At 35.0% G+C, this 27,875-nt stretch overlaps 1 pseudogene; it reads right to left on the minus strand.

Moving 5' to 3' along the window:
- Positions 1-8,899: 8,899 nt before the first annotated feature.
- LOC102951360 lies at positions 8,900-9,736 on the minus strand (annotated as a pseudogene).
- Between the last annotated feature and the right edge of the window lie 18,139 nt (positions 9,737-27,875).

Here is a 27,875-nt window from a genome sequence, read left to right on the forward strand (position 1 = left end):
TTTTGGGGGGGTGAAGTTATATAACCTGTGTGAATATAGACATCAAATAAGCAAACATCTCAATACGTAGAAAAAAAAAGACTAAAACTTTTTAAATTGTCAGGTATTTGTAAAGTTTTGAAGTGATCAACATCTTACCTATCATATTCTTAGCCTCCCCCAACCCCTGATAGAGTTTTGAAGAATAGAGTTGTAGGGACAGATCTTCCAGAATCCATTTACTCTATCCTTTTGCCTTTAGGAGGATTTTGTATCATTCTTATTGCACAGGTGGTTTTATCTAGTCTTATATCATATATTTGAATAATATTTTTACTAACACACAAATATGCACAAAAACACAGAAAACTAGGTGGGAAGTAAAACAAGAAATTGAAAGATTCAGTTTAGGATCATGACCATATATTCAATCTGTCATTGGATAGAGATCATATACTTTGTCATAATAACTTTACAGGGTTGTAAGAATTATATTTGTAAATATAAAGAAAAAGACTTTCTGAAATATAAAGTACTATATCAATATAAGGCATTTTTATTAAAGTTGAATTTACTAAACATAAATTCCTGAAATTTCAATCTTCATGCTAAATCTCTTATATTAAAAAATATTTATCAAGTTTAATGTATGCAAACCTAAGCCATGGACTACAACAATCATATATCAACCAACTACAAGTGATCTTGCTAATTACAAGTTGATTCACAATATTTTGAAATCTAATCTTTACAAGGAGGTTCATGCCATGTTTCATCAATATTAAGTCTTATTTGTGGACCAATGTGATACCTGAGCATAGTTAATCCCATTCCCCTATTATTCCTACCAAACTATATTGAGGAAATGATTGTCAAAAAGGTACATTCATGTGACTGTAAGAAGTGACTACGAAGCACTTATTTTATTACTCCAGGGTAGATAAATATTTAGTAATAACTATCAGTAAGTGCAATGTTTGAGAAGTAAAGAAGTTCTTCCCAAGACTCCACGGATCATTTTGATTTCATTTCAAGTATTGTAAAACACACAAATTTGAGCTATTTTTTTGATATCAGTCACTTAAATAATCAAATGAGTAATAAAGAAAATATGGGCATAGTTGGCAGAGTAATAACATCCGAAGGATGTCCATGCCCTAATTTTCAGGTATTTCAGAATATGTTATTTTGGATGTCAAAAGAAGACATCAAAGATGTAATTTAGATTACAGACCTTAAAATGGGGACATTATCCTAGATTATCCAGGTGGGTTCAAATAATCACATGATTTATTAAAAGCAAATAACCTTTTCCATTTGCAAGCAGAAGAGAGAGAGAGAATGAAAGTACTCAATGCGCTGTTGCTGGCTCTGAGATGAAAAAGTCCACATGTAAGGGGAGAAGAGAGACTTTTAGGAGCCAGGAAGAGCTGCGAACTGACAGCCATCTGGGAAACAGGGACTCAGGTCCTACAACTGCAAGGAACTGGACAACTTAAATGAGTCTGGAAGCATTTTCTTTCCTAAAACCTCCAATAATAACACGGCCTAACTAAACAACCTGATGTTAGTCCAGTGAGAACTGTGTTGAACTTCTGGCCTCCAGTCCTTTAAGATAGTAAGTCTGTGCTGCTTTAAGCTGCTTAATTTGTGGGAAATTACTAAGGCAGCAGCAGAATTCTAATGCAATGGGAAAGCTTCACAAGGAAAAGGGCCACTATTTCTTGATGTACTGAACTCATTTATTTAATCAATAAGTTTTACTGAAAGCCATATATAATAAGTCAGGCACTGCATTGTACTGTGACTTGTCAGTGAAACCAAGGGAATTAGAAACATATACCAACTGCCTAAAATATGCAAAATTAGAATGCAGACTAAACAAGATATCCGTAATTTTCAGCAACAGCATTTAACTCTACAAAAAGACAGTTTACTTTCACAAATTCAAATAAGAAGGAAAAAAAGAGGTAGGGAAGGGAGAATCAGGAAGAGAAAAAAAAAGAAGAAAAGTGAGACACTAAAGTCTATTTTATCAGTATGTAAGAGAAATTAAAGTATTGTATAATACTTAGGTGCATGGAATCACATTCCTTTTTTTGTCTTAATCTAATTGTTCTCTGATTAAGAACAATTGCCAGTATGGATGGCACATTCTATTCATAATTAATATGTGAATTTTTGTTAATATACCCACAGGGCAAATTTCTAAAGGCTGGCCTCTTTCAGTTTACTCTGAAAAAATATATTACTGCAATTTTTACCAATTTTATATAATTTAAAGCACTTATGACACTTTTATTTATAAAAAAAAGTTCTCCGGGCGCTTTGGTGGTTCAATCGGTTGAGGGTCCGACTTTGGCTCAGGTCATGATCTCTCAGTCTGTTAGCCTGAGCCCCACGTTGGGCTCTGTGCCTGGATGGAGCCTGCTTCGGATTCTATGTCTCCCTCTCTCTCTGTCCCTCCCCCGCTCATAGTCTGTCTCTCTCTCTCTGTCAAACATAAACATTAAAAAAAAAATTCTCACTTGTATTTACTTAAATCAGAAAGGAATTAACAAATTATTAGGATTTAACTAAAACAAACAAATAAAAAGCCTACTCTCACCCTGTTTTAACCGGTATGTACTCTTTTTCTTTCTTTTTCCTTCCTTCCTTCCTTCCTTCCTTCCTTCCTTCCTTCCTTCCTTCCTTTTCCTCTTTCTTCTTCTTTCTTTCTTTCTTTCTTTCTTTCTTTCTTTCTTTCTTTCTTTCCTTCTTTTTCTTTTCTTTCTTTCTTCTTTCTTTCTTCTTTCTTTCTTTCTTTCTTTCTTTCTTTCTCCTTTTGCTTGTTCTTTCCCACCCCAGCCCTGGCCAGCTTTTCATTTTCAGGACTTGAAAAAGAATTTTTGGTATATTAATTACTCAGGCATTAATAACAGAAAGAGTGATAACTGACAGTTTATTCTGTTTCCTAAAGCCCCTCAGTTATTAACAACAGCTATATTTAGATGTAAGTAGCTCATAAAATGGTTGTATATGTTTTTCTATTCTCTACTGTAAAGATGTTTGCCATCCCATCTGGGTTTGACTCCCTGTACAATATTTGCTTTATGAGATAGTGATGTATAAAATCATAATAATAATATAATTATTGTGATGGTCTATAATTTACTTTCCAAACTTTTCTTCTGCAGATTTTAGAATTTGGATTTTTTTTAAAAAAAGATACCAATTCCTAAATATAAGCAATTCACTATAAATTAAATTCAGTCTATAACACCTACCATTCACATCTGAAATTTTTCTAAAAGTTCTGTGATTTTGTTAAGATCATGAGAAAAAAAAGCCTTAAAATTATTGGGTTTATACTACACAAAATGAAAAATTCATTTTGTTAATATTTTCTCAAAGAACAGTCATTCAAGTGGTTGAGGTATTGGGATGGAATTTCTGGCAAAGGAAGGCAATGTCATTAATTCTCAGAAAACATATTTCTTCTGTTCTCAACTCCACCAACTATTGCAGGACATCCAATTTCACCCAAAGATTCCTCCTCCCATTTTATGTGCTGCTCAAAACTAGTCCTTAGTGGTGGACAGGTTGGTGGTAATTATCTTCTGTGTGGATGACAACCTCTAATTTTGTCCTGGGTTACCAACTTTTTCTAATAAAGAAAAAAAAGCTAAGACTCAGTGTAATGGTTGATTTAACATTTCTGGATGGGACAGTACAAAATCTTCCTTATCTTTCAAATTTTTCAAGTTTATGAAAAAATAAACAAGTAAATATAATTGGATCTACCTAACAGGTCAATACATTTAAACTTAAAACTGAGAACAAGTACCTAATCCTTTTATGTACCATGTAATCAGCAATAAAGCACCTTGAATACAATGAAAGTTTGTTAAAAATGACTGATATTTAAATGGTACCAAAAAGCCTGCAAATGGCATTTGAATGTAGATTCAAATAACTTTTACTGAACACCTGCTACGCACACTGAGTACAGAAGAAGAAGACTGTCTTTAAAAACTTTTATGATCTATTGGAATATATTGGCATGTTAATAGGTAGTTTATGGTAGAGATTTCACTGAGACCTTTGGGAGCATATAGGTAGAAGTAAATGCAAGTGAAGTTGAAGATACAACAAGGCTTCCTGAAATAGACAGATGGGCCAATAAATAGGATGTAGGGAGAGAATGATGTACATTTTTAGGAGCAATGTGTAAGGCAAAAGACAAGAGAAAGCCTAGGGAATTTAGGAAATTCAAATATTTCATGATTGGAGAAGTTCAAGGAATAGAGAACATATTCTAGACTTTGCATTATTTCAATATCATAATATCTGTAAAGTGGGATATTCATGACCAACTTTTTAAATGGACTTTTCATGCCCACTACCTTTTGGTATTGGTTTTCTTCACAGATATTTAAGTTGGATTTGGTCAGTGTCATGCAGCATTTACTCACGCTCCTACTCTGAATGCCATAAAGCTAAAAACAACATCTTTACTTGAGCCTTGGAAGGCAAAAATGGAACATAAGCAATCCTCTTGCCATTTAGCTCCTTTCTTCTGGAAAGCAAGGATGTGGAATTGGCTTTGTCTGAAACAGATTTCCAGTGTGCCGTGTGTAGGTTGTGGGTGTTAAAAGTGTTAAAAGGTGATCACATAAGTCAGTGGCCAGAATCAGTGTCCAGTGTCCATCCCCAACTGGTTTATGTCAATACACATTTGTATCTGTGGTGGCATCAGCTTTACGGTCCTAGCCTTCTGAAGAGTAGATAGAGACTATGCTTTGGAATGCAATGAAACCAATGGCAACTTCCTAGTAACTCATGCTCTGAGTGGACAGAGGGTGTAGCTCCCCTGGAAAGTGGAAATTTTCATATGTGCCTTTCTGAGAAGTCTTTCCTTTTATCATTTCCTCTTTTCAATAATTTCATTAGTTTTCATATTAAAATACTGTCTTCTTAAAATATTGTACAGTGGTTTCTGTTTCCTACATGAACTCAACCCTACTCATTGCTATAAAACAAAATGGAGGAAACAATTCCTTGACTAAACTATTTGCATATAACAGTTCAAATGAACATCAATAACAGAAACAAACAAAAGGGTTTTTTTTAAGTGTTTTTTACCTATAGGCAAAATTAGCTTAAGTTATATATTTGGCAGCTTGTTTACAGCACTGAATTATTTCATTTTAGTTGATCCATCCTTATATTTCCTCTATTTCTTAGAGAGTAGTTAAGCTAGGCTTTCTATGCCTCACCAAACAATAAGTTCCTCCATTTTGATATTAAAAAGGACCTGATACCTAAAACTTAAGTCTCCAGAATATAAAATTACAAATTAAATTAATTCCTATTTAATCCATATCTCACCAACAGTTATAACAAAGGTATAGAAAAAGGAGATCCTACTTAAACAGAAATCTGTCAACATTTTGTTCAAAAACAGCAGGTAAACTAAGCCAGTATTTCAATTATTGATACATAAAATGACATTATTGAACTCCACTTCAGATAATGTTTATAACCAGACATTCTCTAGATACTCTTCTTTTTCTAGGCATACTCCAATACAGATATGTAGGGAATTTAAATGTAGCATCAAGTGAGAGAAGGTATGCTGATCAATTCCCTGAAGGAATATGTAGCTGAGATATAGGATAATGTTGACAATTTATGCAGATCTGTAAGAGGAAATTAACCTGCACCATGAAGCATATAGCATCACTAATAAGGTAGAAAGTAGCCTGATCAAAATGAATGATGTCAGATGCCCTGTAGGCACCAAAGTAAAAGCAGTTTCTCCCTTGGAGCAGAGCCTCCCACTCTGGCTGCAAGCAGGTAAAGACCTCCTTAGCGTTAGCATAGACACAATATCTCAAGAAGAGAAGAAAAAGCTGCCAGTTACAGATATCAAGTAAGAAAAAGAATGTAATAGCAGAATATGATTACTTTCAATGAGAGAAAGGAACAGCCGAAAACCTGGTGTTTCTAAAAATTGTGAAAACACAGAGGAGATAGCAAATCTTTGACCTTGTCTCTACTTTTATATATATATATATATATATATATATAGAGAGAGAGAGAGAGAGAGAGAGATACAAATGTTACTATTGTAATATGAGCACAGTAGCTCTGTTAATCCATTCATCTAAAACAAATATATATTTTGTGTGTATTGCCCTGTATGATGTAAGGTAAACAGAGACAAAATGGCTAGAATATAAAAGATGATGAGAACAACTTAAGAAAAGCATGTACAACATTAGTGTCTGAAATTATGGGGACAGACAGGAAGCAGGTAAAAATGACACAAAAATGTGTGTAAACTATGTTCCAGGAAGAAAATGAAATGTATGAAGTTATATAGGACAGAACCCAAGGGAATTTCATATATGGAGTTTGAAAAAAAGAGGTGGGGGTGGAAACCTAGAGAAGAATAAGGAGAGTCTGATGGTACAAAAGTCAGGAGAGATGAAATGTTTCCAGGAGTGGTATGTCAATAGTATTGAATACAGTGCTTGTGAAGTGTTGTGTAGGTAGAAAGAATACTGGATTTGGCAAGGTCACTGGTGGCCTTGCCTGGATTGGTTTTTATAGGTAAAAGATAAAAGATTTATCACCTAATAATTTCTTTCTTCTCACTCATGTGGGAGGCAAGCTCATCAGCTGAGATGGCAGAAGAAGGGGGGGTAAGATAATATGTATTTGGAAAAAGAAGAAGACATGATATAATCTTCCTGGGAATGAGAAAGTGAGTAAATTACTGGAATAGTAGAATTATCAGTGTTGCAGCCCACTTGAATAAGAGATATTGAATGTGAAGTAAAATTGGTGTGTTTGCTTGGATGTGTGATTTAGCTGCTTGGTCACAGACCCATGGAAGACATGTTTTTGTTTGTTGGGGAGGAAAAAATTCGCCTCTTCCTTTAGGGTCTCCAGCTGGGCCTAGGAATTGAACTAACAAGAGAAGAAAATACAAACTTTGTTAAATTTTTACATTTTACATAGGAGACTTCACAGGACAATGAAGACTTGAAAAGGTGTTGGAACAAAAACTTTTATGCCTTTTAGACAAAGAAACAATACATTTGTCAAGAATTGACAACTCAAAGGGGTTTGGATGAGGGATAGTAAATGGTAAAGAAGTTAACAGGAAGATAAAGTTAGTTTAACAAGGTTTTTTGTACAGGTTTTTGGTCCACCATTTCTGGCGATAAGAATGTCTTCCTTTCTCCTGGTATGAGGGGGCAGTAACTTTCACCTGAGTTTTAACTTCTGATCTAAGGAAGAAAAAAGGAGGGTCAGAGTGTCTTTCTTGGTTCTGTGGTTTTTTATGTGCTTTTAATTCAAAATAATCAATATGCCAAAATGTCATATTTTGGAGTGAGGTATTCAGGTTTTCTTTAGGTTCATTTAGATTTGGAATTTTGGAAGGAAAATGTGGTGATGGGGATAGGGAAGGAGCAGAGGATGGATTAAACATGTATGGAGGTATAGACGAATAATTACATCGTGCACCATAGACTCTAAGCTACTCAAAAAAAGTGAAGTGAGGGAAATGGATAATGGACATATTATGAGCAAACTGTAAGATTAATGGTTGGGAGGATATAATGTTGTGTAGGTGACGGAAGAGTTGAACTGAAAGTACATGAAAAAGTCAACTAAAAGGAAAGAGTTTTGGGGGAAAACTAGAGTTTTTGCATTCAAATTTTTGATAATTAGGGTCAAGTTTTGATGATTGTAATTGTCCTGAGTGTTGTTATAAGAGAAAACAGGTGCTGAAAATTTGGGGAAAATTTTATTAGAGATAATAAACTGAAAAATTATGTGTTGTCTGAAACACCTAGTGGATATTGATGTTGCTGAGAAAATCAACTGTTGGAAAGTAAAACTTGGAGTTAAGAACTACATTTTGACTGGATGAATGGGAATTAGCAGGAGTTTGGCACATCATGGAAACAAGGAAGATGACTAAGCAGTTCATTCTATGTCTTAAAGAAATGGAAATACTTTTTAGCTTGGAAGATCTGATAGTTACAATAGGGTAAAAGATGACCGCTATTTGTTTCCTATGGAATTGTGATATGAATAAAAATAAGATAAGCACCATGAGATTGAGATGGCCACAAAGGAAGTGAAGACTTCAGGGTACAGTCAAGTTTCTTTAGGAGCTAATAAGTAAAGGAAACATTCTGAAAAGAGATTCAGGATTCCAAGAAGTTTGCTTATCAATGATGTTAAGTTCCAAAAAACAAAAGACCATAGTTTAGGAGGTGGAGATTAGGAACTATGACAGTTTAGGAGAGGCCTAGAAAAGTGAGATAAGAGCTTAGATCATAATGCATGTCTTGGGGTACACAGAAGAAGGACTATGCAACATCAAGGAATCATTCCTGGTTTACACTGAAGCTGGGTAGTGGGTTCTGGTTCCATGGGTGCTAATGATTTATTCTGCATAATTGTGATATCCAGGAGAGTTATACAATCACACTTCACTTAGAGGTGGCTGATTTTTCAAGCGATATGGAGTTGTGTGACAGAAGAAGAGCTGCTCTAGCTTTCTTGTCACTTATTACATTCTATGACTCACTATCTTGTCTTACCCGGTGTCTCATCTTCCCCAAAGTACAGAACTCCTTTAGGACAGTGACCAGACACATTTATCTTTCTGCTGTGCATATTACTTGCTCTCTGGAACAATGCAAAAAACAATTTTCATGCTGAATTAGGTAGGAGACATAGAAGTTATCTGATACAAATGCTTCCTATTTAAATTTTTTCTCGATTTAAAGGGTGAATTTAATTTATTAAATTATTAACTATTCATTTATTTTCTTATTTACTTATTCACTTACTTATTTAATGGATCAGTTACTTAATTAGGTTCTTTGCAAGAAATTTAGAAAAAAAAGGAAATTTAGAAGATCAGTTTTTCAGGATAAACTCAATTTGTGAGAGAAAACACAAAGCAGAGGTAGCCCTCAAGATGAGGAACAACTTTGATTTTTGGCAGAATTTGTGTGTCCACAGCTTTCTGATCAACCTGGTGCTGCTCTGTAATCTCCTATTTCTCCTCTGTGTCAAAGATCACACCTCCCTGTTTTCTGGTTTTACTCAGCTTCTTCTTGAAGTAAGCATCAGAAAGACGTTTGGGGACTTTCACACTACTGACAGCAATTTCGGGTGGGGAGTGGCAATGATGAATTTCTGGTGTGTTCTACACAAAAGAATTCAATTGAGGGCTGGAGGTCTGGTCACACATAGTGAGTCACTGCTTAGCTGCCTCAAGAAAATCATCCTCTTGCTTCTGTGGTACCCAGTGAGGATAGTCAAAATGGTCCCAGGAGCAGTGTTAGCTCTTGGGTTCTCACATGCTGCCTGAACAGCTTTCAAGGCACATCTTCAGTAGGATAATACATAGGCATTTTGTGAAGTTTAACACTTGAGTACCTCAATTGTTGTCAGCACCAACTGGTTTTGTGACAGCAGCAAGAACCCTTTCCTTCTATTTCTTTTCAACCCTGGATTTAGCCACTGAATGCTTCCTCTTGGCACATGGTCTTTCTGGAATACATAGCTGATCAAGAATATCTACCAATTCCTCTATCTCAGACAGGGTTTTGGCTGCAGTGTGGCTTCCTCTTCTTTGGCATTTTAGCCTTGAGGTTACCCTTTTTAACTTGCCACCGGCATCAGACTTCTTGACTTCAGGTTTCTTCTTAGTAGCCAGCTTCTCAGATTTTTCACCCACCATTGTGCAAGATGGGAACGAGCTAATTTTAAAAATTTTTTTTAACGTTTTATTTATTTTTGAGACAGAGAGAGACAGAGCATGAACGGGGGAGGGGCAGAGAGAGAGGGAGACACAGAATCAGAAGCAGGCTCCAGGCTCTGAGCCACCAGCCCAGAGCCTGATGCGGGGCTCGAACTCACGGACCGCGAGATGGTGACCTGAGCTGAAGTTGGACGCTCAACCGACTGAGCCACCCAGGCGCCCCACGAGCTAATTTTTAAATCAGTTATTCACATACCTTAAAGAAGCACCTACTTCTGCAAAGGTTTTTAAAACAAACAATGAATGGTCTCCAGAATGGCTTCCCTTTTCAATGACCCGCATTTCATTTAGGTGATTTAGTATTTACCTCCAATCTCCAGTTTAGTTGGATTTAGTACATTTTTATTTTTTTGTTTTTAGAAATCATCTATTAAACTGACATTATTTATATTTAAACCCAAGTTTTCCACGAAGTCTAAAGTTTAGAAATGATAAAAATGCCTACTTCATAGTTAAAAATATTTTTGCAGTTTTATTTTTTATTTTTGGAAAATATCAAACACACACACACACACACAGACACACACACACACACACACACCTCAGAATAATATTAATTCCTGAACACTTCATGCTGACATTTGGAGTTTTGAATAAACAGTTTTCAATGGTCTTGATCTAAGATGCATGAAAGTGAGATAATAGTTTAAAGCCACAGGTCCATTTCAAAACTGAATTTTCACTAAATGTCACCGTACAGTTCTCTGCCATTTTTCTAGAATGAGTGTATTGGTTCCAGGAAGGAAAATATATTTATGGAAAATCATACCCAGTAACTCAAGGGTAATGTTGTGCTGGCTTTTAACCTGAAAGATCTCTATCCTGCTGCACATTCCCCTTTGTAATTTAAATGCAACCAAGTGCATATAACAAAGAAGTAAAGTCTCCTGTAAAATTGTCTAAATTTACTTGGTTTGAAGCTTATGCATAAGTAGTTACAGCACTTTACATGTGGGTAACAACAACAACAAAAAAAACTTAAACAATCAAATTTCCAGTGAGAAAAATATAGCATTATGCTGTCAAAGCAAGGGGATTCTGGTCTGTATATATGTGTGACTATGTGAGTGTGTGTGTGTGTGTGTGTGTGTGTTTTGTATTTCTACAATAACTGCATTGCATTATATTGTTTATGCACTGTATTTCTACAGTAAGTGTGTGGTATTTTTAAAATTGGAAATAGTATAAAGATATTTTTAGACACACTGAGAAGATCTATGGATATTTCATAAGAAAATATCCAGTAGGTTTTGGATATATGGATTTAAATTCTCAGAGATGAAAAGTCATCTTGAATATTCCAGCCCCAATATACAAGATGTAAAGAACCACATCTCTAGTTAGTTGTAAGGCCAAGCCAAGTTGGCCCAGCCATCTCATCATCCAAGCCACTTTAGCTGAGGTGTCAAACATCACAAAGCACATATGCCATTCTTTCTTTATCTAGAGGAAAAGAATCTAAAGACAAAACAAAACAAAAACAAACCCCACAAACTCATTTTTTCCTTTTCTGGTTTCTGGAGAGCCATTGGTGACTATTTACCTCTTCTGAAATAATGGAATGTTAACTAATCACTTTTAACAGCGTTACTTCTTCAAAATATTAAACTCCTTGTAAAATATACTCCTTTAACAAACAAAAACTATGGTTTTCGTGTTCTAGGTTAGCATTAAATAATACCAGTCCTATTAAACCAAAATATCAGTCATGTTAAAACCAAAACCACACTTGAGCATATGAAGGGTATTTGTGGGGTACAGACTGTTTCTTAATCTGGATACTGATTAAATGTGTATACTTCTGGTAGGGGTTCATTATGCTGTACCCCTAATCAGTTACATACTTTTCTCTGTGTATATTGTATTAAATAAAGTATTCAATAAACAGTTCATATGATTTGCTCTAAGCAACATGGTTAAATTTTTTTTTTCACATAAAAAGACAAAAGAGTGAAAACCTCTTCTTTCTGCCTTATATCCTTGCCCTACCCTAGTATTTCTCTCCAAAATGATTTATTTTAAAAATTGGTGTGCTTCCTTCTACAAAAAGGACACCTTTCATCTCTTATCTACCTATATGTCTACTTATCCAGCCATCAATCTAATACTTATACCTAACTCCATATCTATCCACTAGTTTGATTTATACATAATGGGTGATAATATATTGATACATTTTTTTGTATCTTACTTTTTACTTTTTTTGTTTGTTTAAATATCTTGCTAACCTTCTACAGCATAGTCATTATTTAAAATAATACTTCATCAAATGACTATACCATAATTTATTTAATTGGTCCTCTGTTGAGAGTCTTTTGGGTTGACTCCAGATTTTGTCCAATATAAACAATAATTCACCACAATTAACTTGAATTAAGCAATTAAGCTTATGGAGGCAAATACACTTGACAACTCTTGGTTTGTCAGTGAAAAAAATATGGTTTTTAAAATTTTTGTTGTGGACTGAATGACTCCCCTGCAAATTTCATATGTTGAAATTCTAATCCCAATATGATGGCATCGAAGATGAGATCTCTGGGAGGTAATTATGTCATAAGAGTAGAACCATCATGAATGGAATTAGTGCCTTTATAAGCAGAGGCCAGAGAGCTAGCTAGCTCTCTTTCAGGCATGAGAGGTCACAGAAAGAAGACAGTTGTCTGTCTGGAGACCAGTGATAGAGCCGAACCAAGAACCAGATTACACTGGCACACTGATGTGGGACTTTCAGGCTCCAGAACTATGTGACATAAATGTTGTTTAAACCACCCAGTCTATGGTAATTTGTTATAGTAGCCCAAATTGACTAAGACCGTTTTCTTTCTTAAAATTGGATATTCAAAGTCTTCACTATTTTTGACGTTTTAAAATCTTTTTGTCTTTTAAATATTGATATATTTTGTCTGGTTTCCCAATGAATTGACTGTGGTATATTTCCTGATTTATATCAGCTCTGAATTAGATTTAAAAAATGAGAATTCTCATTGTCTTTTTTTCTCAGTTTGTTATAATCTGATAAATTATTTTATGTAGCATTTAAAATATTTATATAGTTATATATGTCTATATTTCATTTATAATTTATGAAGTGTGGTACTTAGAAAAGTCTCTTGAACTAAGTGAGCCAGGAGAACCTTGCAGAGTCCTGTCTTTAGGCTCATATTTGTTTCCCAGATTGCAATTGTTCCTTATTTAAAGAAAATAAACAAAGAAAACAAAGCAAACTGAAGTAAATAAGCTATAGCTTTTTTTTCTGTATAGCTGGGTACTTTAAGCCTTGATATTCAAATCTTAAGAGATGTTCATGCAGGATGCAACAAAAAGTATCTCATACTTTGCAGAATTGTATCTTTTTCTCTCTTCAGAAGTATTATACAAGTGTAATCTTTTAAAGATTAGGAAAAGTTATCTTTATGAACAATACTTAAAAGAGCAAAGTAGTGCAATTGGCCCTAATTGTATCATATTCCAGTCATTAACAAAGAGGCAAACATCTCAAGTTGGGGGCAGAAAGGTAGAAAACTGTTTAGGTACTTTAAAAAAGTGACACAATAAAGTCTCACTTTTACCAGAATGTGAAAACAACATAAATGCATCCAATGTGTTTATTATTCTGATTAAAAATAAAAAAATCCCCCTAATATTTGTATTTGTAAGTTTTAAGTGTTGCTCACTCTACAATTAAGCCAAGCTTTAATCAGGAACTGGATAAAAGAAGGGGCTTCTCTCCTTTCCATGGAAAAGATTTCCTAATAAATAGTGTTCTAATAAACACAATTTATTCTAATTTTTATGTTCTTGTTTTTGTTATTAGAACTTGATTTATGTGGAAATTATTTTTGTAATAAAGGATAAATATACCTTGGCACACACACACACACATGAACACATACACATAACCTGCTTCCAGTATGAATCATTTTCATTTCCTCACTGACTTAAAATGCCACTTTTATTGTAGACTAAATTTCATGCATATTTTGGTGTTATTTCTGAACTCCTGCCTGTACTCTTCATCTATATGTTTTGATGACAGTAACAAAGTGTTAATTATCCTAGCTTTCATCTTTAGTATCTGTTAAGATTATTTTACCTCATTACACTTTTTAAAATACTTCTACTGACTAGTTTACCATATTTATTTTATCAGATATATTTGAGTTTCATTTTAGTAAGTAAAATGAATTCTGTCCTGCTGCTATTTTAATTAGATTTCAATTAAATTTATAGATTAATTTAAGGGAATTTTATATCTTTACAATTTGAGTTTTCTTATCCAGAAACACATTATGGTTTTCCTTTTAATTTAGTCCTTTTTATGTCTTTCAGTAGATATTGCTATTTTCTCTCTCTCCTTCTCTTTCTCTCGTGTTTCTGTATATATAAACATAAATACAGATGTAGATCTATAGATGTTAAACAATTCTTACAAATTTTATACATACTTTTGTTAGTACTGTAACAGAGTTGCTTGCTGTCATATCTGCTGGTTTTATTTACAGTAAGCAAAAGTGATTTATTTTTATACATTAATTTTATAACATGCCATTTTAGTGAATATTTTATTTTTTATAAAGAGCTTTTTACTTTTTTTTTTTCCTTTGGATGATTCCTATGTGTTTTGCATTCAAGTAATCGAATTGTCTCCATATTTTTCTTTCTGGCCTATTGTTTCATTTTATCATTATTTTTTTTTATTATTTATTTTTTTAGGGAGAGAGAAAGCAGGAGAGCATGAGCAGACAAAAGGGGCAGAGGGAGAGAGACATAATCTTAAGCAGGCTCCAGGCTCAGCATAGAGCCCAATGTGGGACTTGATTCCATGACCCGGGGATCATGATCTGAGCCGAAATCAAGAGCTAGATGCTCAACCAGACAGGCGCCCATGGCCTATTATTAAAGCTGATATTTTAACTAATCACATTGGCTAGTACCACTAACATAAGTAAAATAATATTAGTTATAGTCAGAAAAATTAACTGTGTTTTTCTTTAAGCATTTCTACATTTACATATAATATAGTTGATAATATTAGTCAAATAAATGGATATTTATACATATGTATGTGATGTATTAAAAATATAGATATTTATATTCCTTATTCAACTTCTAAAAATTAAATATGAATGTTCTCTTAGTCAATTGGCTTAAAAAAACTTGATTTTTTAAAGCAGTTTTAAGTTCACAGCAAAATTGAGAGAAGCATACTGAGATTTCTCATATGTTCTTGCCCCAATACATGTGTAGACTCTCCCATTATCAACATCCCCCACCAGACTGGTATCTGTTACAATTGATAAACCCACATTGATACATCAAAATCACCCAAAGTGCATAGTTAATCCAAAATTTCACTCTTGGTGCTGTGCACTCCATGGGTTGGGACAAATGTATAACATGTATCCATCTTTATAGTGTTTAGGAGTAATTATACTGCCCTAAAATTTATCTGTCCTCTATTTATTCTTCCCTGACCTGCACCTCTGGAAACCACTAATCTTTCTACTGTCAACATGGTTTGCCTCTTCCAAAACGTCATATAGTTGGAATCATACAGTATGTAGACTTTTCAGATTGTCTTCTTTCACTTTATAATATGCAGTTAATGTTACTCCATGTCTTCTCATGCCCTGATAGCTCATTTCTTTTTAGGACTGAATAATATTGCATTGTATGATGTACCACAGTTTATTCACTATTCATTTATTGAAGGACTTCTTTATTGTTTTCACATTTGGCAATTAAGAATAAATTTGCTGTAAACATCTGCATATAGGTTTATTGAGGACATATATTTTCATCTCTTTGGGGTAAATACCAAAGAGTGCAATTACTGGATCATATGCTCAAAATATGTTTAATTTTGTAAGAAACCACCCAAGTGTCTTCCAAAGTGTCTGTCCATTTGCATTCCCACCAGCAGTGAGTGAGAGTTCCTGTGGCTACATGTCCTTGCTAACATTTGGTGTTGTCAGTGTTCTGGATTTTGCCCATTAATAGGTCTCAGGTGGTATCTCATTTCAATTTCTATTTCCCTGAGGATATATTACGGATAATCCTTTCATATGCTTATTTATGATCCACATATCTTTTTTGTGACATGTGTGTTAAGGTCCTGGACTCACTTTTTAATTTGGTCATCTGTTACATTGTTGAGTTTTAAGAATTCTTTGCATATTATTTTGGATTAACAGTCCTTTATCAGATGTTCCTTTCGTAAATATTTTCCCAGTCTATAGTTTGTCTTCTCATTTTCTTGACATTGTCTTCAGAAGAACAGAAGTTTTCCTAAATTTAATGAAGTTCAGTTTATCAGTATCTCTTTCATGAATCATGCCTTTGATGCTGTATCAGAAACGTTCTTGCCATACCCAAGGCCATCTAAGTTTTCTCCTATCTCATCTTCCAGAAATTTTATACTTTTACATTTTACATATAGGGTGTGATACATTTGGATTTAATTTTCATGAAAGATGTAAGGTCTGTGTATAGATTCATCTTTATGCATGTGGATGTCCAGATTTTCTTCATCATTTGTTGAAAAGACTATCTTTCCTCTATTGTATTGCCTTTGTTCCTTTGTTAAAATCAGTTCACTATATTTATTTGACTCTAATTCTGGGCTCTCTGTTCTGTTTCATTCATCTATTTGTCCTCCTTTAGTCACTGCCATGTTGTCTTGATAATTGTGGCTTTATAGTAAATCTTGACATTGTGTAGTGTCAGTCCTCCAGTTTAGTTCTACTTCAATATTCTACTTCAATATTGAAGACTATTTTGGGTCTTTTGCTTCTTCATATAAACGTTAGAATCAGTTTGTGGAATATAAAAAAACTTTTGAGGATTCTGATTGGGATTGCATTAAATCTGCAGATCAAGTTGGAAAAAACTGAAATCTTGTTAATATTGTTTCCCTATCCATGGACATGGAGTAGCTATTTATATAGTTTTTTCTTTGATCTCATCCGTTTTGTAGTCTTCCTCATTTTATCACTTTTTAATTTTAATTTTATTTTTTAAAACTTTATTTATTTTTTAGAAAGAGACAGAGTGTGAATGGGGGAGGAGCAGAGACAGAGGGAGACACAGAATCCGAAGCAGACTCCAGGCTCTGAGCTGTCAGCACAGAACCTGATGCAGGGTTTGAACTCACAAACTGCGAGTTCATGACCTGAGCTGAAGTAGGATGCTTAACTGACTGAGTCACCCAGGTGCCCCTCTTAAAATTTTTATTAAATACAAACCTATTTCTTATTTTCTTAGATGGGAGTATAAATAGTATTGAGTTTTTAATTTCCAATTCTCCTTGTTTGTTGCTGGTATATAAGGAAGTGACTAAATTTTATATATTAACCTTGAATCTTGTAAGCTTATGGTAATTTCTTATTAGTTCTAGGAGTTTTTTTTTATTTTTGTTGATCTTTTCAGATTTTCTACATCAGAATCATGTCATCCATGACCAAAGATGGTTTTATTTCTTTCTTTCCCAATCTGTATATGTTTTATGCATTTTCTTATTTTTAATGCATTAGCAAGAACTTCCATTATGAAAAAGAATTGTCAGAAACATCTTTGCTTTGTAGGTGATTTTAATGAGAAAGTTTCACATTTTTCACTGTTAAGTATAATGTTAACTATAGGTTTTACAGATATTCTTTATCAACTTGAGAAGAATTCCCTCTATTTTTCACTTTATTCAGAGTTTTTATTTTTTTTATATTTACAATCTTAGGGTTATTACTGGAATTTCATCAAAACTATAGATTCACTTGGAAGGATTGCATACTTTCACATTGAATTCTAACCCCTGACCATCATATGTTTGCATATTTATTTCAGAGTTTTTACATGTCTTTTGTTAAAGTTTCATAGCATATTTCATAAATGGCTTCTATATTTTTTTCCTATAATTATTATGTGTTTTATGTTGTTATTTTGTACGTCTTTGTAAATGGTATTTTTAACTGTTGCAGGTATACAGACATCCAACAAAGTTTGGTCTACTGAATTTCTTTTCAGCTATTTTGAAAAATTGTCTTAATAACTCCATAAATTATCAATGGGGTTTCTGCTTTTTTAAAGTAGGTATCATGTGACTTGGAAAAATGATAGAATTTTTTTTTCTTCTCATGTCTTTTCGATTTTCCTTCTTTTTTTTGGTTTCTTCCTTGTCGTTTTTCTTCCTTGTCTTTCTCTTTTTCCTTTTCTCTTCCTCCTTTCCTTCTTTCCTTCCTTCCTTCCTTCCTTCCTTCTTATTCTAGTCAGTATTTGCATATAATACTTGTATACACATATTGAATAGCATTGGCTACAATAGACATCCACATCTTGCTATTTTGAAAAAGCATGTTTTTAGTGTTTTATAATTAACTTTGCTATTTGCAATAAATTTTTGAAAATTCTGTTTATCAAGTTAAAGAAATCTCCTATTTCTGGTTTATTAAGAGTTCATGTTAACTGATATAGAGATTTATCTGTATTTTTTCTGTATTTGTTATGGTCATTATATGATTTTAATCCTTTAGTATACTTATGAAATCTTATCTCTCTTACCTACAGTTTTTATCATGGGTTAGTATCAATATTATAGTAGCTTAATAAAATAAGTTGAATAGTGTTCCCTCTTATACACTGGAATAATTTTTATACAACTAAAATTATTTATTATTTGAATGTTTGGCTAATTGAGGATTTTAGGCCTACAGTTTTCAATTAAAAAAAAAACAGGGGAGAGAAGGGGGGAAGATGGCGGTGTAGGAGGGTGCTGGGCTCACCTCATCTTGCTGATCACTTAGATTCCATCCATATCTGCCTAAATAACCCAGAAAACTGCCAGAAGACTAGCAGAACAGACTCTCCAGAGCCAAGCGTAGACAAGAGGCCCATAGAAGAGGGTAGTAAGGGTGGAGAGGCAGTGTGTGCTACACAGACTGGCGGGAGGAAGCCGGGGCAGTGGAGGGGCAGCACGCCCAGCAAGGCAGAGCCCCCAAGTCTGGCTTGCAAAAGCAGAGGGGCCGGACTGTGTGAGTTGTGACAGCCAGCAAGACTTAACATCTGGAATGTTATAAGTCAACAGCTCTGGTCAGAGAGAGGGAGGGTGAGAAGACACCGGGAGGGAGAGGTGTTGAGCCCTGGAAGACAGAGCTCAGCTGGTGGGAAACAAAGGCGCTGGCCAGCACCATCTCCCTCTCCCATCCCCCAGCCAAAATCTCAAAAGGAACCAGTCCTGTCACTGAACTTGCTTGCACTGGGCAAACACCCAATGCTTTGCTTCTATGGATCCATCCCTCCAACGGGTCTGCCTCCCTCCTGGTGCTGTAGGGCCACTCCTGCAGGGGACCACTGATGGCAATGTGAGCTAAGCCTGCCCTTCCCATCTCTGGCACTTGCAGATCCACCCCAGCTAATACGCCAGATCTTATCAAAGCAGCACCACAAGCCTGGCAGTGTGCAAGTAGCCCAGAGAGAGGCCACACCACTCCACAGTAAGTCCTGCCCCTGGGAGAGAGGAAGATAAGGTACACACCAATCTGACTGTGGCCCCAGCAGTGGGCTGGGGACAGACATCAGGTCTGACTGCAGCCCTGCCCACCAACACAAGTTACTCCAGACAGTACAGGGGAAGTGCCTGCAGTTGGCGCCACCCCAGGGACTATCCAAAATGACTACAAGGAAGAATTCTCCTCAAAAGAAACTCCAGGAAGTAGCAACAGCTAACAAATTGATCAAAAGCAATTTAAGCAATATAATGGAACAAGAATTTAGAATAATAGTCATAAAATTAATCGCTCGGCTTGAAAAAAGTATAGAGGACAGTAGAGAATCTATTGCTACAGAGATCAAGGGACTAGGCAATAGTCATGAGGAGCTTAAAAGTGTTATAAATGAGGTGCAAAATAAAATGGAGGTGACCACAGCTAGGATTGAAGAGGCAGAGGAAAGAATAGGTGAATTAGAAGATAAAATTATGGAAAAAGAGGAAGCTGAGAAAAAGAGAGATAAAAAAATCCAGGAGGATAAGGGGAGAATTAGAAAACTAAGTGATGCAATCAAACGGAACAATATCCATATCATAGGAATTCCAGAAGAGGAAGAGAGAGAGAGAAAGGGGCTGAGGTGTACTTGAACAAATCATAGCTGAGAACTTCCCTGATGCGAGGAAGGAAAAAGGCATTGAAATCCAAGAGACACAGAGAACTCCCTTCAGACGTAAGTTGAATCAATCTTCTGCATGACATATCACAGTGAAACTGGCAAAATACAAGGATAAAGAGAAAATTCTGAAAGCAGGTAGGGATAAACACACTCTAACACAAAGGGAGACCCATAAGACTAGTGGTAGATCTATCTACTGAAACTTGGTGGGCCAGAAAGGAATGGCAGGAAATCTTCAATGTGATGAACAGAAAAAATAGGCACCTGAGGATTCTTTATCCAGCAAGTCTGTCATTCAGAATAGAAGAAGAGATAAAGGTCTTCCCAAACATACAAAAACTGAAGGAATTCATCACCACTACCAGCCCTATAAGAGATCCTAAAGGGGATTCTGTGAGTGAAATGTTGCAAGGACCACAAAGTACCAAAGACATCACTACAAGCATGAAACCTACACACATCAAAATGACTCTAAACCCGTATCTTTCAATAATAACACTGAATGCAATGGACTAAATTCTCCAACCAAAAGACATAAGGTATCAGAATGCACAAAAAACAAGACCATCTATTTGCTGTCTACAAGAGACTCATTTTAGACCTGAGGACACCTTCAAATTGAAAGTGAGGGGATGGAGAACTATCTAGCATGCTACTGGAAGTCAAAAGAAAGCTGGAATCGCCATACTTATATCAGACAAACTAGACTTTAAAATAAAGGCTATAACAAGAGATGAAGAAGGGCATTATATAATAATTACAGGGTCTATCCATCAGGAAGAGCTAGCAATTATAGATCTCTATGCGCTGAATACAGGGGCCCCCAAATATATAAAACAATTAATCACAAACATAAGCAACCTTATTGATAAGAATGTGGTAATTGCAGGGGACTTTAATAATCCACTTACAACAATGGATAGATTATCTAGACACAGGATCAAGAAAGAAACAAGGGCCCTGAATGATATATTGGATCAGATGGACTTGACGGATATATTTAGAACTCTGCATCCCAAAGCAACACAATATACTTTCTTCTCGAGTGCACATGGAACATTCTCCAAGATAGATTACATACTGGGTCACAAAACAGCCCTTCATAAGTACAAAAGTACTGAGATCATACCATGCACACTTTCAGACCACAATGCTATGAAGCTTGAAATCAACCACAGGAAAAAGTCTGGAAAACCTCCAAAAGCATGGAGGTCAAAGAACACCCTACTAAAGAATGAATGGGTCAACCAGGCAATTAGAGAAGAAATTAAAAAATATATGGAAACAAACGAAAATGAAAATACAACAATCCAAATGCATTGGGAAGCAGCGAAGGCATTCCTGAGAGGAAAATACATTGCAATCCAGCCCTATCTCAAGAAACAAGAAAAATCCCAAATATAAAATCTAACAGCACACCTAAAGGAAATAGAAGCAGAACAGGAAAGACACCCCAAACCCAGCAGAAGAAGAGAAATAATAAAGATCAGAGCAGAAATAAACAATATAGAATCTAAAAAAATCTGTAGAGCAGATCAATGAAACCAAGAGTTGGTTTTTTAAAATACAAACAAAATTGATAAACCTCTAGCCAGGCATCTCAAAAAGAAAAGGGAGATGACCCAAATAGATAAAATCATGAATAAAAATGGAATTACTACAACCAATCCTTCAGAAATACAAGCAATTATCAGGGAATACTATGAAAAATTATATGCCAACAAACTGGACAACCTGGAAGAAATGGACACATTCCTAAGCACCCACACACTTCTAAAACCCAAACAGAAAGAAATAGAAAACTTGAACAGACCCATAACCAGCAAATCAATTGAATCAGTTATCAAAAATATACCAACAAATAAGAGTCCAGGACCAGATGGCTTCCCAGGGGAATTACACCAGACATTTAAAGCAGAGATAATACCTATCCTTCTCAAGCTGTTCCAAAAAACAGAAAGGGAAGGAAAACTTCCAGACTCATTCTATGAAGCCAGCATTACTTTGATCCCTAAACCAGACAGAGACCCAGCAAAAAAAGAGTACAGGCCAATATCCCTGATGAATATGGATGCAAAAATTGTCAACAAGATACTAGCAAATCAAATTCAATAGCATATAAAAAGAATAATTCACCATGATCAAGTGGGATTCATTCCTGGGATGCAGGGCTGGTTCAACATTTGCAAATCAATCAATGTGATACATCACATTAATTAAAGAAAGATAAGAACCATATGATCCTGTCAATTGATGCAGAAAAACCATTTGACAAAATTCAGCATCTTTTCTTAATAAAAACCCTTGAGAAAGTTGGGATAGAAGGAACATACTTAAACATCATAAAAACCCACACCTAATATCATCCTCAATGGGGAAAAACTGAGAGCTTTCTCCATGAGATCAGGAACACGACAGGGATGTCCACTCTCACTGCTGTTGTTTAACATAGTGTTGGAAGTTCTAGCATCAGCAACCAGACAACAAAAGGAAATCAAAGGCATCAAAATTGGCAATGATGATGTCAAGCTTTCACTTTTTGCAGATGACATGATACTATATATGGAAAACCCGAAAGACTCCAACAAAAGTCTGCTAGACTGATACACGAATTCAGCAAAGTTGCAGGATACAAAATCAATGTACAGAAATCACTTGCATTCTTATACACTAATAATGAGGCAACAGAAAGACAAATAAAGTAACTGATCCCATTCACAATTGCACCAAGAAGCATAAAATACCTAGGAATAACCTAACCGAAGATGTAAAAGATCTGTATGCTGAAAACTATAGAAAGCTTATGAAGGTAATTGAAGAAGATTTAAAGAAATGGAAAAACATTCCGTGCTCATGGGTTGCAAGAATAAATATTGTTAAAATGTCAATACTACCCAAAGCTATCTACACATTTGATGCAATCCCAATCAAAATTGCAACAGCATTCTTCTTGAAGCTAGAACAAGCAATCCTAAAATTTGTATGGAACCACAAAAGACCCCGAATAGCCAAAGTAACTTTGAAGAAGAAGACCAAAGCAGGAGGCATCACAATCCCAGACTTTAGCCTCTACTACAAAGCTGTAATCTTCAAGACAGCATGGTATTGGCACAAAAACAGACACATAGATCAATGGAATAGAATAGAGACTCAAGAATTGGACCCACAAAAGTATGGCCAACTAATCTTTGACAAAGCAGGAAAGAATATCCAATGGAAAAAAGACAGTCTCTTTAACAAATGGTGCTGGGAGAACTGGACAGCAACATGCAGAAGGATGAAACTAGACCACTTTCTTATACCATTCACAAAAAAAAAAAAAAAAAACCTCAAAATGGATAAAGGACCTGAATGTGAGACAGGAAACCATCAAAACCCTAGAGGAGAAAGCAGGAAAAAAACCTCTCTGACTTCAGCCACAGTAATTTCTTACTTGACACATCCCCAAAAGCAAGGGAATTAAAAGCAGAAATGAACTATTGGGACCTCATGAAGATAAAAAGCTTCTGCACTGCAAAGGAAACAATCAACAAAACTAAAAGGCAACTGATGGGATGGGAAAAGATATTTGCAAATGACATATCAGACAAAGGGCTGGTATCCAAAATCTATAAAGAGCTCACCAAACTCCACACCCGAAAAACAAATAATCCAGTGAAGAAATGGGCAGAAGACATGAATAGAGACTTCTCTAAAGAAGACATCCAGATGGCCAACAGGCACATGAAAAGATGCTCAATGTCACTCCTCATTAGGGAAATACAAATCAAAACCACACTCAGATACCACCTCATGCTGGTCAGAGTGGCTAAAATGAACAAATCAGGAGACTATAGATGCTGGAGAGGATGTGGAGAAACGGGAACCCTCTTGCACTGTTGGTGAGAATGCAAACTGGTGCCGCCAGTCTGGAAAACAGTGTGGAGGTTCCTCAAAAAATTAAAAATAGATCTATCCTATGAGCCAGCAATAGCACTGCTGGGAATTTACCCAAGGGATACAGGAGTGCTGATGCACAGGAGCACTTGTACCCCAATGTTTATAGCAGCACTTTCAACAACATCCAAAATATGGAAAGAGCCTAAATGTCCATCAACTGATGAATGGATAAAGAAATTGTGGTTTATATACACAATGGAATACTATTTGGCAATGAGAAAGAATGAAATCTGGCTTTTTGTAGCAATGTGGATGGAACTGAAGAGTGTTATACTAAGTAAAATAAGTCATACAGAGAAAGACAGATACCATGTTTTCACTCTTATGTGGATCCTGAGAAACTTAACAGAAGACCATGGGGGAGGGGAATGAAAAAAAAAGTTAGACAGGGAGAGAGCCAAACCATAAGAGACTCTTAAAAATTGAGAATAAACTGAGTGTTGATGGTGGCTGGGAGGGAGGGAAGGGTGGGTGATGGGTATTGAGGAGGGCACCCGTTGGGATGAGCACTGGGTGTTGTATGGAAACCAATTTGACAATATATTTCATATTAAAAAAATAAATTAATTAAAAATAAATAAATAAATAACAAACCATAGCTACTCATTCCTTTCCATTAATGGTTCTAGAATTATTTGTGTCCTCTCATCTCTTGAGTCAATTTTTAGCAACATTCTAGAATTCTGTAAAATGAATTTAATATTTGGGGCCTAAATGTACACACCATATCCTTTCACCAATTTTTATACTATTAAACTATGTATTATATATCTATATGATACATAATCTATATCTACATAAAATGGTCATTAAAATCTATAATACATATCTATATCTCTTTATTACTAATATTTTTTATCTCTGCCTTCTCATTTTCTTATCAATCTGTCTAAAGTTAGTCAAATTGTTGATGTTTCATAAATATCAACTTTGGGTTTTTTTTCAGTATCTCTCTTTTCTAATATTATTATGTTTTGCTCTGATCTTTTTTTTTATATATATATTTGTTTTTGAAAGAGAAAGCAAGTGTGTGCATGAGCAGGGAAGGGAAGAGAGACACAGAGGATCAGGTTCTGGGCTGACTGCAGAAAGCCTACTCTGGGGCTTAAACTCATGAACCATGAGATCATGACCTGAGCTGAAATCAAGAGTCAGAGACTTAACCACTATGCCACCCAGGTGCCCCTGTTTTGCTCTGATCCTTATTATTCTCTCTTCTTTCCATCGTTTTATTCTCTTTTTGTAACTTCTGGAGCTTGATCTTTAGCTCATTACTTTTCAGATTTCCTTCTTGTGCAATGTGAATTTTCTCTAAGCACTGCTTTCAGTATATCTACCATCCTATTTGTTATGTTCTATTTCATTTATTATCAAGTTCTCTTCCACTGGCTTCCTGTCCCAAATTGAACGCTTACTCTGCTTGCTTGCTAGAATTCTGAGGATAATACAGAAATTCCAGAAGTGTCAGAAACTATATACTAAAGTCTTCTCCATTCCTGGTGGGTGTTAATGCTGGTATTTTACATAACACATAACCGTAATTTTATTTTATACAAAACAAAAAGGTTAGGCTAAAAAAATAAAATAAATATGTATTTTATAAATGTATATAATAATATGTATTATCTATACTATGTAGACATTTATGATTATATACATTATTTATGATTATTTTTAACCTGACGTTTTTGTTTGTTACCCATCTTTAGTCTTGGATTAAAAAGCTTTTGAGATTTAAACTGAAACTCTTATTTCCAACCAGAATTTTGAACTATGATTTTTATAATTTTTTTTTCTTAATTTGCCTTAAATTACCATCTTACCTGTAAGCTACCTCAGAGCAGGAATTATTATATATATTTTAATTGTACCCTTCAAATCACCTAGCTCAATTTAAGACCTAAGAGAAATTTTTGATTGATCTGTTTCCTTTTTCTAACAACATCAAAAATTAGGTTTAGAAAATGCTTATACAAAAAAAAATTTTTATAGATGAAACATTCAAGTTGTTGTTCAGAGTCTGTCATACTCTGATTTTTTTTTCTGACTACAGTAAAACATGCACACTAAGGAATATACGGTACAGATGTTTTTTAAGTGTTGTTCATTAAGGTCTCTCTGAACTTCTAATTTTGGGGAAAAAGTTTTGGGGAAAAAAAAGATCACAATAGTCTGTCAGACAATATTTTTAAACAGACTTTCCCAGCACTGAGCATCATCTTATACTTCAGGCTTTAGGTGATTGATGTGTTTCCATTCCAGATATGTCAGGAGTCAAAGTAATGTTTTATTTTACTTTTATATCCAAGGTGTCATTTCTACAAATCTTAAACATGCTCTGGAAAGTTTCGGGCCAGTTTTGAACAGCTATTTAATGAACTGTGAACAAATCTCTGCAGTAAATTGTTTTTATATATAGTAGAATCACTTTCTATATAAGAACCTTAAAGCTCAGTTATCAAACATTACTAGAAATGGAACTTGCATAATGTAGGCCAATTTTTAACTTGTTGCCATCATTAAAAAATATTCTAGTGAAGTTTATTTTATTTATCTACTTGGAAAAATAGCACAATCAGGTCTAGTGTGGTTTGGCAGAATTAACATCAGACTAGACTAGGGGCCAATATTACTGTGGTGGGTTAGGTTATTGTTTATACAGATTTGTTCTTCCTCTCAGTAGATTATTTTTGCCTGCCCATGTGGCTTGCCCACGTCACTTCTCTTCCCCACTCTACTGGAAGATTGTGCATGCATGTCCATTTGAACTAGGATTGCCTATATGATTTACCTTTCTCAATTAAATGTAAACAGAAATACATGTGGCATTTCAAAGAGTAGTTTTAAGAAGGAGATGTGGTTAGCAATGTTCTTTCCTTCCTCCATAGAAAGTAGCAATGTTGAAGATAAAAGCTCCTTTTTAAGCCTGAGTTCTAACATGAAGATACCGTGGATTAAAACAACAGGTAAACATGTAAACATCAATAGTCATTTGATGTGGGAGAGAAAAGCCTTAACTGTTGTGTTCCTACTACAATTCTGAGGTTGTTCTTTACTACAAGACCTAGCCTATGCTGACTTTATCTTTAAACTATCACTCTGGTTTTATAAATACTTGTTAAGTTGATCTCAAGCTGTTTCAATTCCTGAGGTGTCACGGTCATTCAAAAAGAGTATATATATATACTTTTAAGTGAAATTCAAATTCATTTATTCACCCATTTATTCATTCAAAAATATTTACAATAGTTCTATTGTGTGAATGACTTTGTACTTGTACTGGTAACACTTCAATGAGCAAGAAAGACAGTGTCTTCATCTAGCTTATATGGAGAATACAGAATGCTGTTGAAGCTCCTTTTAAGCTTGATTCCCAGAGATTCCTCACTATGAGTTTTGTCAACTGGTTCCAATAAATTGAAAATTGTTAGGTTGTATAACACTGACCTGACTTAGACCTTCCCCAATCTGAGCAGTCTTTTCCCCTGGAGGAGAAAATAGAGATAATTGGTTAATATAATCATTATCTGAAGGGATGGATGGCAATTGAGTGGAACAAACTAAAAAACTTACAAAAAACTGCTGGGGAATGAGATGCCATAGGTGTCTTTGAAGAAATCCCTGGGTCTCTAGACTATATGTATGTGTAGAACTGTGAAGATGCTCAAAGAAATCTGAAAAAGGCCCTGAGAACTCAATTTTGGTAAACGATGAGACTTTGTATCTTCACAAAATGTAGATTAAAGCAAAGCTGAAAACTGTCTGGCTGAGTGTTTAAGACATGCTACAACGTGTTCATAGAGCTCTTTGGCAAAGACTGGAAGACTTATGGTTCCAGGAATTTGAATAAATTTCTGTCCAATCATTAGCTAATCACTAAGCTACAAATCACATAGTGGTCACAAATGAAAAACAGTATAAACTTTACAGAATTTGCTCAGAAAACTAACTAAAAAAGCAAAGT

The sequence above is a fragment of the Panthera tigris genome, chromosome A1 (genome assembly GCF_018350195.1).
Source record: "Panthera tigris isolate Pti1 chromosome A1, P.tigris_Pti1_mat1.1, whole genome shotgun sequence".
NCBI lineage: Eukaryota > Metazoa > Chordata > Mammalia > Carnivora > Felidae > Panthera > Panthera tigris.